We start from the raw sequence: 15,109 nt of genomic DNA, 5'->3' as shown, positions 1-15,109 counted from the left end.
AAGTGTGATAACACAGTAAGAGGTAAAATTTCAATCGATTGAATTTTATTGAATTGAAAAGTGTTTTAGAGGTGTGTTCAAAATTACAAAAAAGTGTCCAAAATTACAAGCAAGGTGTTCACAATTACAGTTAAATTCATCTCTACATATTTGTACATTTTTAAACGTAATAAGATTATTTTGGAAAAAGCGAAGAAGGTATTCTGCTTGTCAAGGTCAAAACAACAATTCTGAAAAGGAAATTAAAAAAAAACTTGCATTTTTACTGAAAATATTGCACTTCAAATTTAGGACACTGATGCTTATATCCACTATTTCCCAAATAACAAGCATTTCCCCTACTTTAATTTTTAAATATCAATTTTAAAATTAAATAAATTTAATGAATAAATAAAATTTTAAATTTCGTAAATACAACATTAAAATTGGCAGTAAAATGAATTTAATATGGTTAAAATAATAAAAAATAAAATGACTTACATCTATTTAAACTTGCATGATATGTAGAGGAAGTGTTTATAATATTGGACCCCTTGAGGGTAATTTTGGACACCATAAATAAATTCATTAAAATTATGGAATTTTGTTCCAGGTTTTAATGAGTTATGTGTTTTATCTAAATATTTATTCTTTTTAGAAGATATTATCATTAAATACATTGAATTTTGAATATAATTTGAACCAAAATTCTTTTGTTGAAACTTTAGTGTAAACAGTTTCTCGCGTTTCGAATAAAGAAATTTTAAAAATTTATGCTAAGATCAACGAATACAACAAGAAACATCCAATTCAGTTGATGGTCTTATCGAGCAATAAATTGAGTAAAATAGCAAGCACCAAGCGAGTAATTTGCATTTAAGCTTAGTCCTAATGCAATGGGGTGGTTTCTGAGGCAAAAGTGGGTGGAATTTTGCCCCATCGAAAGCAAAGTGGTGAAGACTTCTTGGGGTAATATTGACTAACAGCCCCATCACTTGACCCAAGTAATTCAGTGAGCAAAACCAAGAAACAGAGTGTGGGTGGATCAAATAACTCCAACCACCTGCCACACAAATGAATTATTGTCCCGTGGATGCTTGTTTGCTAAACTCCTTGTACAATTTGTGTAGTTTTTCATTTGTCCACATTATCGTCATGTGAGTCTGGTCTGTTTTCTCCGGTTGTCGTCGTCAGCTCTGTTGAGAGGTGATTTATAATCACTTCTTCTAGCCGGAACCTGGGCTCAGAGACCGCACCCTCAATTCCAAACCCATCCTCTGCAGCCATTTCCCATCTATTGCGAGAAAGAAGGTCAGGATATCGCACAAATGAGTGTTGTTCCCTAGAAAGGACATCACATATTTTCTCACACAGCCATGTCCAACAAAAAAGACAGCCTTCGTCTTTTACCCATCAAAATCACCCATTAACCCTTTCTCTGCAATCCCTTCATAGATTTTCTCGTGAAAAGTTTTGTCACAAATTTTAAAAGTTTCTTTAATTATTTCTATTTCGATACCTAGAGAACTTCTTGTTTTCTTCCTACAAACATTTCTATGAAATTTCATGAGATATCATCTCAATGCTTCAGAAAAATAGCGTACCATTTTCACCCAAACTATCCATCAAAATGGGAAGAAAAGATGGAGGGTTCATGGTACTTTCAAGAAATGATAAATTTTGAAACTTTTCATCGCATTTCCTAAGACATCCAAACAAATCTGGATGGATGAAGAGAAGATTACGAAACAGATACTGTAATACCTTTAGCAGGGATGATAATACTAATGGGCTTGACCATTTCAGGGGTTTTTGGTTCAAAATACCCGAAATATTGCTTAGGGAACTTTTAAGGATTAAGAAAAGATTTGATGTTCAAATTTTCTTAAAGTTTTTAGTTCGTGACTAAGTTTTTTTTCGAATTATACCTTGTTACTAAACTTATTTCTTGTTGAGTTTAATTGAATTTGAATATAAATTCAAAGAGAGAAAGAAAAATTCATCGTTTAAAAATTTCGAATATATGGCTTTTAAAATGCTATTCATCTGGAAGCGTTTTTTGTTTAAAATGCGTTTTTCAAACAATAAAAATCTTGCATATTTCCAGGCAGATATTTTTATATATGTATTATAACTTGATTTTAAGATAGAATTCTAAAAATTAAGCAGGGGTTGAATTAAGCGATATTACGAAGTACGAAAGCAATGATAAATTTTCAAAAGGACCAGAGATCAAAGGCACAAAAACTTTGTGAAAGTATCCACTTTGGAACAAAATTATATAAAATAATTATAATATTTCGATTACCTTCTTTGATCTTAAATTACAAGATCCCCTGTTTTCCCTATATCAAGGCCTTAGAACTGAGTTTAAATAAAGATATTGAAAACTTCACGTTATTCTGAAACAATCTGGGGTAATTTGGGATCATTTACAATTTAGAATTTTAAGATTTCTTACCCTTGAAACTGCGGAAAAGGAAAATAATCAGGAAGAACTTCTGTTCATTTTCTTTCTACTCTTTTTCTTCTATTTCCTGAACTTTTTTTCTGTTTTCCATCTGAAACAATGAGGAAATCTCAAAATTCCAAACTGGAAATGATTCCAAATTACCCCATTTTACCCTAATTGATTAATTTATGTATTGCTCGATGGAAATAACATGGGGTTAACTTTTACCCTAAGAATACTTTGGGTGAAATGAATCAAATATTTGTCACACTTTTCCTTATTCTATTTTTCGTTAACTATTTTCCCTTGTTATTGCAATAAAAAACGAAATTGACAAATGTAATAAAAGTGTATCATATAAAGTACATTAAGCACATAGAGTCTGAGTATTAGTCCCCTGTAATTTCCAAAGAGCGATATATTCGCTTGGATCAGCAACTGCGCTAACTACATTTCCTTTTTTCTGTATTTGTTCCAGACGACTATTCAGCGATACATCTTTTAGATTATCTTAGATTAGATTATCTTAGAATAATAAAATTTTAGTCAAAATAAAGTAATAGACAAGTAGGGGGAGGTGGGGCTACTTTGAGTTGTGAGGCTCCATTAATATACGATTTAGTCGCATATTTCTGACGGAAAATGGGCTGTACAGAACAATACAGAATCTAAATTAAATTATGGTAGGGCCTAGTTTTCTTGCAATATTTTATAATACTGAAAATCTCAGTGTAGTGTATCAAGGTACATATAGGGTAAAGTGATATAAGTTGGACATAGTGTTACAAGTTGTACAAAAATTTTTTTTAAGTACAAGGAATCAAATTATAAAACTAAAGAATTAAAAATATACAAATAAAAATGAAGTACTAAATTTATCAAGACAAAAAGCCCTGTCCAAATTGTACCATTGTCCAACTTGTACCACTTTACCCTATAGATCCACGTATCTCTGATTAACCTTTAAACAAGTCTTTTATTACTCAAATACAATTTTTGTTTTCTTATCAATTTTGCTTCTTCGTCGAATTTATTATAATAACAAAAAATAAAAATATAGATAAAAATATATATAAAAACATTAGTTTTAACACGAAGATTTTGGGGTAATGATTTTAAATCCAATGTTCTTTAGTCAAGGGGCAGATGGTACGTAAAAATTGGTGGGCAGACTGCCATAAAATATCCCTCTAAATTTTATTCCATATTCCTTTAATTTATGTTTTTCTAGGTCATTTAAAGGTGTTAACTACCAACAGTAAATTAGCAGTACGGCTGGTGAAAAAAGACAGATCCGGCAAATTTCGCGAGAATTCACCAAAAGTCTCAGAAACCTTTAATTAAGGTATGCCAAAAAGATGTTGAAGGCACAATCGTGTCAGAAGTTGAAATTGCGAGTGGCCTATAATTAAGAAATTCTCTCATGATTCTTGCCGTGAGATAATTGCTGAGATACGGAGAACTCAATCATGAGAGTGAAATTTCTGATCTGTTGAAATACTCTCTCGTGTCTTCCCTCGCATGCAAGAAGTGCTTGGATTGCGGAATTATATTGAGATTAATGATTTTGCCACTGAGCCTCTGAAGTAGCCTGTCTCCTTGGCTTGTGGGTTTGGCCTCGAGGACACGAAGAGGAAGCCCCCCCTTATGAAATATAGTCAGACATCAAGTCACAGTTGCGTTATCAATCTGGGCTGGTTCCTTGGTGTCTGCGGAGGAGCTTTCCATGAGCTTTCGTGTCTTCGTGCGAGTCATTTGTCTCGCGTGCTCTTCATTTCCACCTCTTGAGCTTCCTTCCCTCAACAAAGTCCCTACCATCCACTCAATGTGGTAACATTCGTTGTTGTTTGTGCACTAATCCCTGGGTGCGCGATGAGGAACACCAAACATACCCCTATCTTTTTTCCCGCCAAAAGTGTTGCACGGAGGACTTTCGAGAACAAATTTTCCTGATACGCCACAGATATAATGCCAGCAAAAAAGTTAATGGCGTGTGAAATGAAATATTTATGCTTTTCGGATGGCACTGATGCGAATGATAGACATTGCGGGGAAGTGGAACAGAAAAATTAAGACAAATCATTTAATGCAGAGAGCAAACTAATTAGGAGCAGAAACCACTTTACAGTAGAATCATTTTACCCTTCTTCGCCTCGTCAATTTCAAAGTCAAGCAAACCTAGAACTTTGAATAGCGATTCCGAGGACAATTTGTATTCCTTTCCTCCCTAACAAAATGTAAACCCCACAAAAAGCCCAATTCAACCATTTCAAACAAAAAAAAACACATTATTCCCAATCTCATTCACTGCTATTGTAAGTCCTTGATGCCTCTTTTTTCCAATCTCGGAAAAGTCACATTGCCTCGCTGAAAAAAAATCCGGAATTGTACAGAATTTTTGAGAATACCTCCATCAGATAAATTTCCCATTTGCACAATTCAATAGCTACAATTTTTGCATTGGAACTCAATGCATGGAGAGTTTATTTATTCATTGCATTGCATGAAATTTCACTAGTGGAAAAAAATGTATATTGAAACACTCTGTCTCTTGCTTCTTCGCTATTTTGCATTTCCATGCAATGTACATGATATCGTCAATACCGATTTGGCCTCCTCACCCATCCACCGACTTATCTGCATGCAAAGAAGCCAAGAAGAAAAGTCAGAAGGCGGGAAATCAACTTAACTCAAGGGGTTTAAGGCTCTACAGTTATTATAAATTTAAAAATAAAATGGTTATCTTTTTAGATGTGAATATACTGCAAAATGTACGATCTATCCCATAAATTGGCAGCCCTGATGCCGTCAATTTCATTATACTAACAGGTTTACTTTGAAACTCTGCAACCATTTTTGGGTATTAAATGTGATTAAGGGGGGAGTCTGAATTATAAGATTGAAAAGATCAATATTTGTGTTATTGCCTATGTCAATTGACAAACTATATACCAGTAGATCAAGAAAAAATCAAAGGTTAATTCGAAGAATTTCCAAAGATACACTGGAAAAAAGTAAAAGAATCAAATTGATCCTTTTTCAAAGGATAGATCAAATTCACATGCTCTATTATGAGAAATGTGCATTCATAGTTCGAAAATTGATCCATCCTTTGCAAAAGGATCAAATTTGGATCAATTTAATCCTTTTATTTTTATAAGTGTACAGAAACAAAAATAAAAGAGCTTCAAGCAAGTTTGCAATCGCTCAAGCAAATATTCAAAACCCTGAAGTGCGTTTTCACCACTTCTGTTTTTTCGATTTTGTCGAATTAACGGAAAAAATAGTAAAAAGAAGGGATCTAATATCATGATTTGGATATGCTTGGACGTCAAAGCAAGGCGTTTTTCACGCCGGGTACCATGAACTTGTCTATTTACAACACAGAGGGCCTCCAAAAATACCTTTTGCCTCTGTAAGAAAGCTATAATATACTTCGGATCCTGATCTTTTGGCTAGATTTCGTGTTATATCATTGCTCAAAGGCAACCAAAGAATGGTACGAGGAAAACGATGTCCGTTATACGGGCTTCAGACTAGAGACTTATGGATGAGACTTAGCAGCCTAATTTTATGCATAAACGTGTGAGAACGCACTTTGTTTATATTTTCGATAAATGCCATTTAACAGCCCGCCAAATTCCAATGTCAGAATCTAAACACAAAGTCTCAATTTAGGTCTGAAAAGCTTTCTGGTTCATCCTCAGTCACCACCAAAGCCATCTTAGCTAGGAACTGGCATCAGTCTCAGGTCTGAAGCCGGTATTACGTAACCAAGGATATAGATCACCCAAACACCCTTAATTATTAGTCTCATTATTTTGTAAACTTTATTTCTGCCAGAATTTTACTTTCGTGCCATAAGGATTTATTTAAGGATCTGAGAACTAGGGAGTAAGAGACGAGATTTAAGCCTACCACCCACTCCCCTCTTTCAACTGGATCCTCTAACTAAGCCATATGGCTAAACCTCAGATCTGAAGCCCATATTACTTGTCCGAGTCTAGTCACTAACTCTCTCTCTCGTCCGTCTCTTAATTTAGTACTCTCTCTTTCTATTAGCGATCGCCGCTAAAATCCAGTCATGTCAAGCCCTAATCTTGTATGCGTTCAAGAAAGGGGAAAGTGGTCATACCATGATGTTGTCCAATCACAAAACACAGGGGTAGGTCATCTCAATGGATAAAAAGGTGACATCAAAAGATGTCAAATGGTCAAACGCCCACCGGGTTTGGCAGTCGGTAAGTCTGGGGCTTACATTATCAAAAAAGACCTGAAGAGGAAGGTCAAACCTGTCCAGCCAGAACATCGAAAACTTAAAGAAAAGTGTAATACAATGGTTAACTTAACTCGAATTAACTTAAGTCAACTTAACTTAAGAATCGCGGTGATGATCTTGTAAAGACCTTTTTGGGAGGAGTCAAGAAGAAATCAAATTTTTGCTAATCAAAAACTTGAATAAAAAAAAAACATTGTATTAGATACAATGTAGACTCTCTCAAATTCGGGCATTTGGGACCTAAATGTCACCTGAATTAGAGAGAAATTCGGACAATAAACTTTTTGAACGAAACGACTTTTTGTTTAGGGGGAAGTGGGGTTACTTTGAGCTGTGGGGCTACATTGATACATGATATACTAATGTAAAATCACATCATGACTAAGACAAACCATGGCAAATTTGAGCATATTTGCTTCATTTGGTAATCATAATCAAACTTGAAAAATGACAACAAACTTTTTTCAAATGTAACTGCTGACCGAATTAAAAAGTAGCCCGATCTTAAAAGAGCCGAATTAGCGAGAGTCTACTGTAATCTACAATGAAGTAAAGTTTCAAAAATATTTATATCTCTTTTTAATATTATGTAGGTTTTTAGGTATCTCAAGCTTCAGCAGTTATTGTTTGCCTTTTACTGCGAGGAAAATTAAGCATAACAAAATTCATAGTATTCCTCTCACTTCATAATCCTTCCCTAATTATAAGGCAACTCCTTAAACAATTCCTTTGTCTGGGATATTTTACAATTTCTTTTACGACCTTCCACGAAAATTTAGTTTAAAAATTAAAAATTTATTAGGAAATAAAACCTGGATTAAGAATCCTCAGGTTTTACTTCTCCTTAAATGTTTACAACTCCATCTCATTCACATTGATCTCTCTTGTATTTTGAAGAAAAGAAAAAAAATACGCTTATCTTCTTCAATTGAGAGCAGAACTGTGAATAACTTTTTTGCTGAACAACACTTCATACCAGTCTTTCATCAGCAGGGTGAACAATAACTTTGACTACATCTGAAAGTTTTGCAAACATCCAATATCCCTGATGCAATGCTTAATTATTTCACGGTGAATTTATTATGCAATTTATTGGAAAAGTTGAGGAAGCTTTTTCTACAAAAGGCATTGAAAATGGGTTATAAAAGTCATATATATTGACATCCGTAACAATTCCATTCTTCATCGTCAATTGACTGTCAGTGCAGAATCTATTGGCCCCCGGTAGAAGATGCCAAGGAGAGCAAAAGTGAGCAGCAGAGCACAAAGAAAATGCCAATTTTGCACATTAAGCCATATAGAGATACAGGGAGCCAGTGTAATCAATTTAATTACTCAGCTACTACCGTGATGAGTCCCACAAGACTAGGATGTTTCGCTTATCTGGCGAGGGAAAGTGCCTTCTTGCTATGGAGAATTCCACCTGGGCGATCGGACTTTCGCATGGAACCAAAAAAAAACCATTCCACTCACTATGTCTCGAGCGACAGGTATGTATTTATGGCCCTAACACATTTGTGGAATTTTTTATCCCCAGCCAGTGTCTCTTTCTCTCTCACCATGAATGGGTATCTCATCTGAATTCAATTGCACATTCTGCACGCCGTTGTGTACACATAAAACCTATCTATAAGCCCGCATTCGTCAGCGGTAGAGAAGATTCTTAATTTGAGCTAATTAACATTACTTTCAAAATCGGTTATGGAACCTTACCTTGAAATTTTAATAAATCAGGGCTTCAACTTCGTATAAAGAGAACAGTGGTATTGGCAAAATAGACAAAAAGCTGTTATGAACATTTTTTTTTTACAAAATATATAGAATTTGATTTGATTTATTTACTTGATTCCACATAGTATAGGTCTGACATCCCATCCTTGTATAAGAAAAATTGCAGGAAGGCTTAGTTCCTCTATAGAATGTAGTACAAGCATTATTATTGTTTGTTTCAGTTTTTTGTTTGCTCAACCCTTTAAGGATGATTGGGTCACCGGTGACCCAAAATCAAAATTTATCCTACCGCGATTTAAAGTTACGTTTTGCTCTACAGTTAGAAAAAATAATTTTTTTGGACCCCCAATTTTTGACTCTCTCTGCCTTAAAGGGTTAAAACGTTTCAGAGAAGTTCATATCCATTCCACATAAAGGCCAGATAACCTATATATATTTAAACTCAAACATTAGTCCATCTTTTTTAATTTCTGTATGCTCATTGATGTCATATAAAACTATAAATATCATAATACTGAGTTAGCAGGCAGACTTTAGTAAAGTTCTGGCCTGATCGTTTAATGTAAAATTTCATGATGATCACAAATGAGATTATTGCAAATCTCACCTAATATCTCATGGGTACTTGTACACAAAGCTTCAATGTGAAGAGAAAGAGCCACACCGACTGCCTGGCGATGTCCAAACCAGGTGGAATGGACCAGTTCCAAGTCATGCTCGTTGCAGTCCAATTCATCAGCATTACATTCTCTCTCTCTCACTCCATCCACAATTTAACATCCGATTCCGCGAGAATTATGGTGAATGTTTCTGGTGGAACTTTCCACTGTTTGAGTTTCAAGCGCCTCATTATACTCCCGCACACTTCGACCTTCTGACCAACCTAACCAATATTGCTGATACCTTTTAATCGCTCGACATAGAGACGGATTTGAAATGCGAAAGGATGCGTTAGATAGGGAGCAATGGCGAGTTTCATACTACTCGTTCACCAGCATAAACATATTTAAAATAATGGCATTGTATAAATGAGGCAGTAAAAAGTTAAAATTGATCAGTAGCAAAAAAATTGAAACAGTGATATTATCGTCCAAATTTTGGCAAAGGGTTAATAAAGGGCTTTTCTTTCTATCTGCAACAATTTTAAATGTTAAATATATAAATTAGACCCACTTTTGTAAAGATTTAAATTTTTTGCTGACCATAATTAGATAAAATTTACTTCTCATTTTTATTTTTTTACTGGCCATTTTGAATTTTTTACTGCTCGTTTGTTTTTTGCCTAAAACAATTCAACTAAAGTATTTTGGGATATGATATAAAGTTCGAAAAAAATACTTCAAATAATGTACCATGACGGAGAATATAGTAAAGAGAACTTAGGGTAAGGTGAGGCAGTTTCATGTAACTGAACTTTTTTTTTAGGACTGATCTACTTTCACTAGTTTCTTTTGAAAATACCCGGGACGGTACCTAAATATTCATTTTTTGCATTTAAAATCTTTTGTTTTTTGTAATGTAATGCATGCGCAGAACTATCCTACCCACTCCTATACACTGTATTTAAACCCTATTACCGATTTAAAGAAGCTACTGTAGCACTAACTCTATTCAACTTGTGAGTAGATAAGGATCCTGTTTTACCTCTATCAGTATTCCGATACGATTAATAATATTTAATACGAGACATGGGACTATAATAAGCCCATTTCTGTATAAGAAAAAAAAATAATGGTTGTCACGAAAATTTTGCTTAACCCTTTAACGACGAGACACTTTTTACGGACCGAAAATCAGCAATAAAAATGAAACAGATAAACAAAATCAGTAAAGGGTCTTACATCTACCCTTAGAAAATCCAATAGAGTCTGATTCGGCGGTGTATTTTTTCCTCTATGAGCTATAGGGACAAAAATAGCCTAAAAATTTGAGTAATTTTTCTGACAATACCAATGACTGATAATTTTCACTTTAATGAAAAATATTATATTTGAGTATTGTAGTTTCTTGTTCCAAATCGGTTTTGCTTAAAAAATAAAAGTATAAAAAATAATTTAAATTAATTTTCACTATGAAAATTTAAAATTTCGTTACTCTTGAGCTTAAATATTTACTATATAACAAATAGCTGAAGCCTTGCAAAAAATATCCTAGATTCCTTCAACCTTCTACTTTGCAAAAATGTACAAACACAAGGAAAAATAAATTTAGGTAGTCAGGAAAAATTATTGTCGTTATGGTACACCGGTGTTCCAATCGTCCTTAAAGGGTTAAGAGCTGGTTCCTCTATGAAACGTTATGCCACCATCATAATTATATTTAGTTTTTTATATTAAATTTTTGAACTCCATAGATAATCAGGTTCAGTTGACCACAAAGAGGGCGTGACCTATTTTTTAACGAAATTTACTTAGACGATGAAAATTACGCTTCCGGGAAAGAAACTTATAGAATAAAATTAGTGTTACTGGAGCCACTGAAGCTATTGTTAATTAGAATAAACATTCTTGATCAATAAAAATATCAAATTGGTCAGTAAATAATTCAAACGCTTAATTTTGGCGATTTTTTGTCACAATGGCTATGTGTAAAGATTATAAAAGCCAGTTGTTCTTTGAACGTAGAATTCGTATGGCGAGAATGTTGTATGTAAGTAGGTATGTCTAGCAGTAAGACGATAAGAATTTATTCACACTTATTTAGGGTAACTGTGCCAAATCCCAGACAGCTTGCAATTCCGGCCACCATTTTTGTTCCTCAAATTTCCATGAATTTTTAGTTTTTACATAATCCAGAGATTACACAATGCAAAAGAATCACAAGAAATGTACCTTCGACAAACGAGATGACGTGAAAAAGACATTTGAAAAATTCCCGAAGGGCAAGAAGTATAAGAATGAAGCTGGCCGAAATAGGGCACCAAAGCTATGTTTGCATTTTTATTCATTTCTAAGCGACGCTCCTTAAATAGAAGGAATAAAAAAATCAATTTCTATCAAAGATATGACATTTCAAACTTGAGACTTTGGCGCTTGCATGCAACTATGCCGAAATTTGGCACACTTACCCTACACTTACTTTTGAAGGAGTTTCTAGAATTTTATCAAGGGTTTCCAAAGGGTAACATCCAATATACTAACTCTAATGATATATAAATAAGGGATTTCATATAACATCTAACCATTAAGAATATTTAGAACTTTAAGTACCCTTGATTCTTAAAGTGGGTGCGACCTAAAATTTCTTTCTGGAAGCTTATTCGAAAAACCAACAAAATTTTATCTGATTTTTTTCTTAATTTCTTGTTTTCAATGTAGACATTCCATTATGTAAAATCTGACGCTTAGTCTGCAATGGTAATTTAAAAATTCAACATATGTACAGCTTTTCATGCTTTCACGTCCCTGTGGACACGTGGACATGAATGTAGACGAAAGGTATGGGGATGTTGGTAAAGGAAAAAAAATCAATCAATGCTCCAAGCAATGGTAAAATGTGATTGGAAAAGTCTGGAAGTACCGGACAGTTTCATATCCGATGGAAAAATTGCCATCCCTCAGCTACCCATAATTCTTGTATTGATGGCATGAACATTGTCCAAAAAGCTGTTTGGTGCTGACTCGGACCCTAAACAATAGTGTGATTACCCAGAGCGTCGCCCTAGTGTTTCCATTTTGATGCATTGACTGCAAAACTTGCATTGGGAATCCCGCGAAATGGCAAAAAAAAGTCTGTCGACCTTTTCCATTGAATTTGTGATGAAGTGCCAGAGGCAAAAAAATTTGTTATGTCATTATTCGATCAGCAGCAGCAATTGGGAATTGGCATGAGAATCCCTCTCCAAATCGCACTGCAAACACACCGTGTGTTCGACAGTAAATGAGAAATTAACCAAGTCACAAGTCAAGTTCAGCCATATCATGCTGATGCAATAATTGAGTTGCACAGATCAACCATGGAAGCTCCTATTCAGACGCTCGAAGTATTTGGTAAGTCCATTGATGGGAATTACGTTGGGGGATTTAGTTAAGGCAAAAAAAATCTAATGGTTCAGATGCCATCAGAGAAGATGAGAGTGTTTGCAGTTTAATTTTCAATTTGGCACTTACTTAAACCGGCCAGAGAAAGCTGAGATCTTTCGATACGAATTCGTCTTTGTGGGATTTTTCCATTACTATAGACTCACCTGGAAATAAATGAAAAAGAAACGGATCAAAGATTAGATTTCAACATTTTGTAATTGGCTTGTAGAAATACTTGATAGTTTACTTTTATTTTTTTTTTAAATAGAAAGTCAAATTCAAAAGAGACACATAGTTTCTATTCAGTTGTATTGTTAAATTTAAATAAGAATATGTAATGCTATGAGGGCAATCATGGAAAATTACTTTGGAGAAAAAATCAATTCAAATATAAGTTTCGTTTTCAGAAAAAAAAACACTTTCAATTTTAAAGGTGATTGTGAAATAGTTCCATAGAGTTTATTACTTTCAGGAAGTGTTCTCTTCTTGAACAGAAAATAGCAATTTAATCACTCTTTAAATGAACTTAGTTTATAAGATAAGAACTACATTTATGCGATATCTCCTTCCTGAAAGAAATATTTTTAATTCTTGGTAACAATGAAAAACAGTAGAGAAGAGTACAGCAGAGGAGAAATAATTTGTAAAACAGTTCGTAAATGATTGTAAATTCCTACAAAGAACCTACTAAATGTAAGACTACTCGTAAATCGTATGATTCACAAATAAGTTCATAAAAGTTTGTACTTTTTTTTACAAACATTGTTTGTTGATTGGTCACTTGACGAGCATTTTTTGTACTTTTACAAGTATATTTGTTCATTAATGTTCACAAATACAAAAAGAATGGTCTTTCTAAGTATTCAAAAATAGTGTAAAAATTTTTTTCATAAATTGTCAACTTCATATAAAACAATATTCATCTCAAAATCAATTTTTGTTCATAAAATTCACAATTTATGTTAAATTTTTGCATGAATTTCCGCCATTATAATAGGGCATAAAAACAATTTTTGCTAGCCCTAATATAATATTGATAAGTACTCAATAAAAATAAACAATATATTTATACCGATGCGATTTAAACGGAAAAATTTACTACAGTGTCTATTATTTTGCATAAAATTTGTAGTTTATCCGCTGGGTAGTACAAATGCAAAAACAATGTTAGACCACGCCCCCTTTAAAAATAAAAGACTATTGAATTTAACTTTAAAGTATTTTTTTATGAAATTTATTTGACAGATATTGAAAGATATATAAGGGAAGTGAGCTATTCAATTTCAATTTGAACAAGACATCGTATCTTTGGATTTCAAAAAAAGACCACGCCCTTTATAAGTCTTGTAAAATGTAAAAACAAAAAAAAACAATCCGTAAAATTATATTATTCATAATATATTAAAATAGAAAATTAGGCATTTATTACAAAAAAAACTCTACATAAGACAAAACATATAAAAAGAATACAAAAGAATTATCTGTCGTTTGAAAGCCACACCTTTATCTTCATAAAGTCATTAACAACTTAAGGAAGTAACAAGTGTTTTGCATTACTAAAAGTACTTAAACACTCGGTTGATTTCTCGTAGGGGAAAGTGCCTAGCCTATGCTTTACACGGTCACAAGCTTTATAATGACCATATTTTTCCTATGTTTCTGAATAAATGAGCAAGACACTTTCCCCTAGTTTTTAAAATATAGAGGAGATAAGTCACATTTATTGATAAACATACGAAAAATTTAGTCATTGTAAAGCTTGGGACCGTGTAAAGCACGGGCACTTTCCCCTATAGGTACAACTTTATAGATAGCCGAATTGAAGCTGTAATGGCAGATATATTATACGGTTACGGTGATGTGATATCAACTAAGGAGGCGTGGCCAAGATTTTTACTGGAAACAATGAATAGTAAAAATATTAATTTGATCAGTAAGGAAATTATATTTGTTCGGTAAAACTTTCAATTTTAATTAATAAATAACCTAAATATAAAGAGAAAAGGGTATTAGTTTATATAATTAACATTTAGGATAGTTCGACTTTAAGGTAAACTAAATTCTCTTAATTTTCCCATTGCCAAAATTTAAATTTCTAAATAGAGTACAAGTCAAACTTCATTATCTTTCTAAACTGACCCTCTGGTTTTGCACATTTCTAGCATTCACTGAGAAAAAAAGAGGCTACGATTAACTTTTTTTCGTCATAACTTTAACACATTTTTCGGGTGTAAAAAATATATTAACATTTTTTAATGTTAATTTTACACCTTTTTAAGAGTAAAATTAATATTAAAAGGGTAACTTTAACCCCCAATACACCTAAAAAGGGTAATATTTACACCGATTTTGGATCATTACTGCAGGGTAAAATTAACATTTCCGAAATGTTATTTTAAGTTTTTCGGATTTCTCCTAGTGTACACTGAGAAAAAAAGAGGTTGCGATTAACTTTTTTTCCTCGTAACCTTAACACTTTTTAGGTGTAAAAATATATCAACATTTTTTGATGTTGATTTTACACCTTTTTAAGGGTAAAATTAACATGAAAAAGAGTAATTTTAACCCCCAAATACACCTAGAAAGGGTAATATTTACACCGATTTTGGATCAATACTGCAGGGTAAAATTAACATTTCTGGAATG

The 15,109-nt window shown here is 33.3% G+C and overlaps 1 protein-coding gene across 1 annotated transcript in view; it reads right to left on the bottom strand.

The window, feature by feature from the left end:
• The window catches only part of LOC129807679 (polypeptide N-acetylgalactosaminyltransferase 2), a 281,760-nt gene that overhangs the window by 202,989 nt on the left and 63,662 nt on the right, over positions 1-15,109 (bottom strand). The gene's annotated exons all lie outside the window — the stretch shown is intronic.

This window comes from Phlebotomus papatasi, chromosome 3, assembly GCF_024763615.1.
Source record: "Phlebotomus papatasi isolate M1 chromosome 3, Ppap_2.1, whole genome shotgun sequence".
NCBI lineage: Eukaryota > Metazoa > Arthropoda > Insecta > Diptera > Psychodidae > Phlebotomus > Phlebotomus papatasi.
This window is presented reverse-complemented; position numbering and strand designations above follow the sequence as displayed.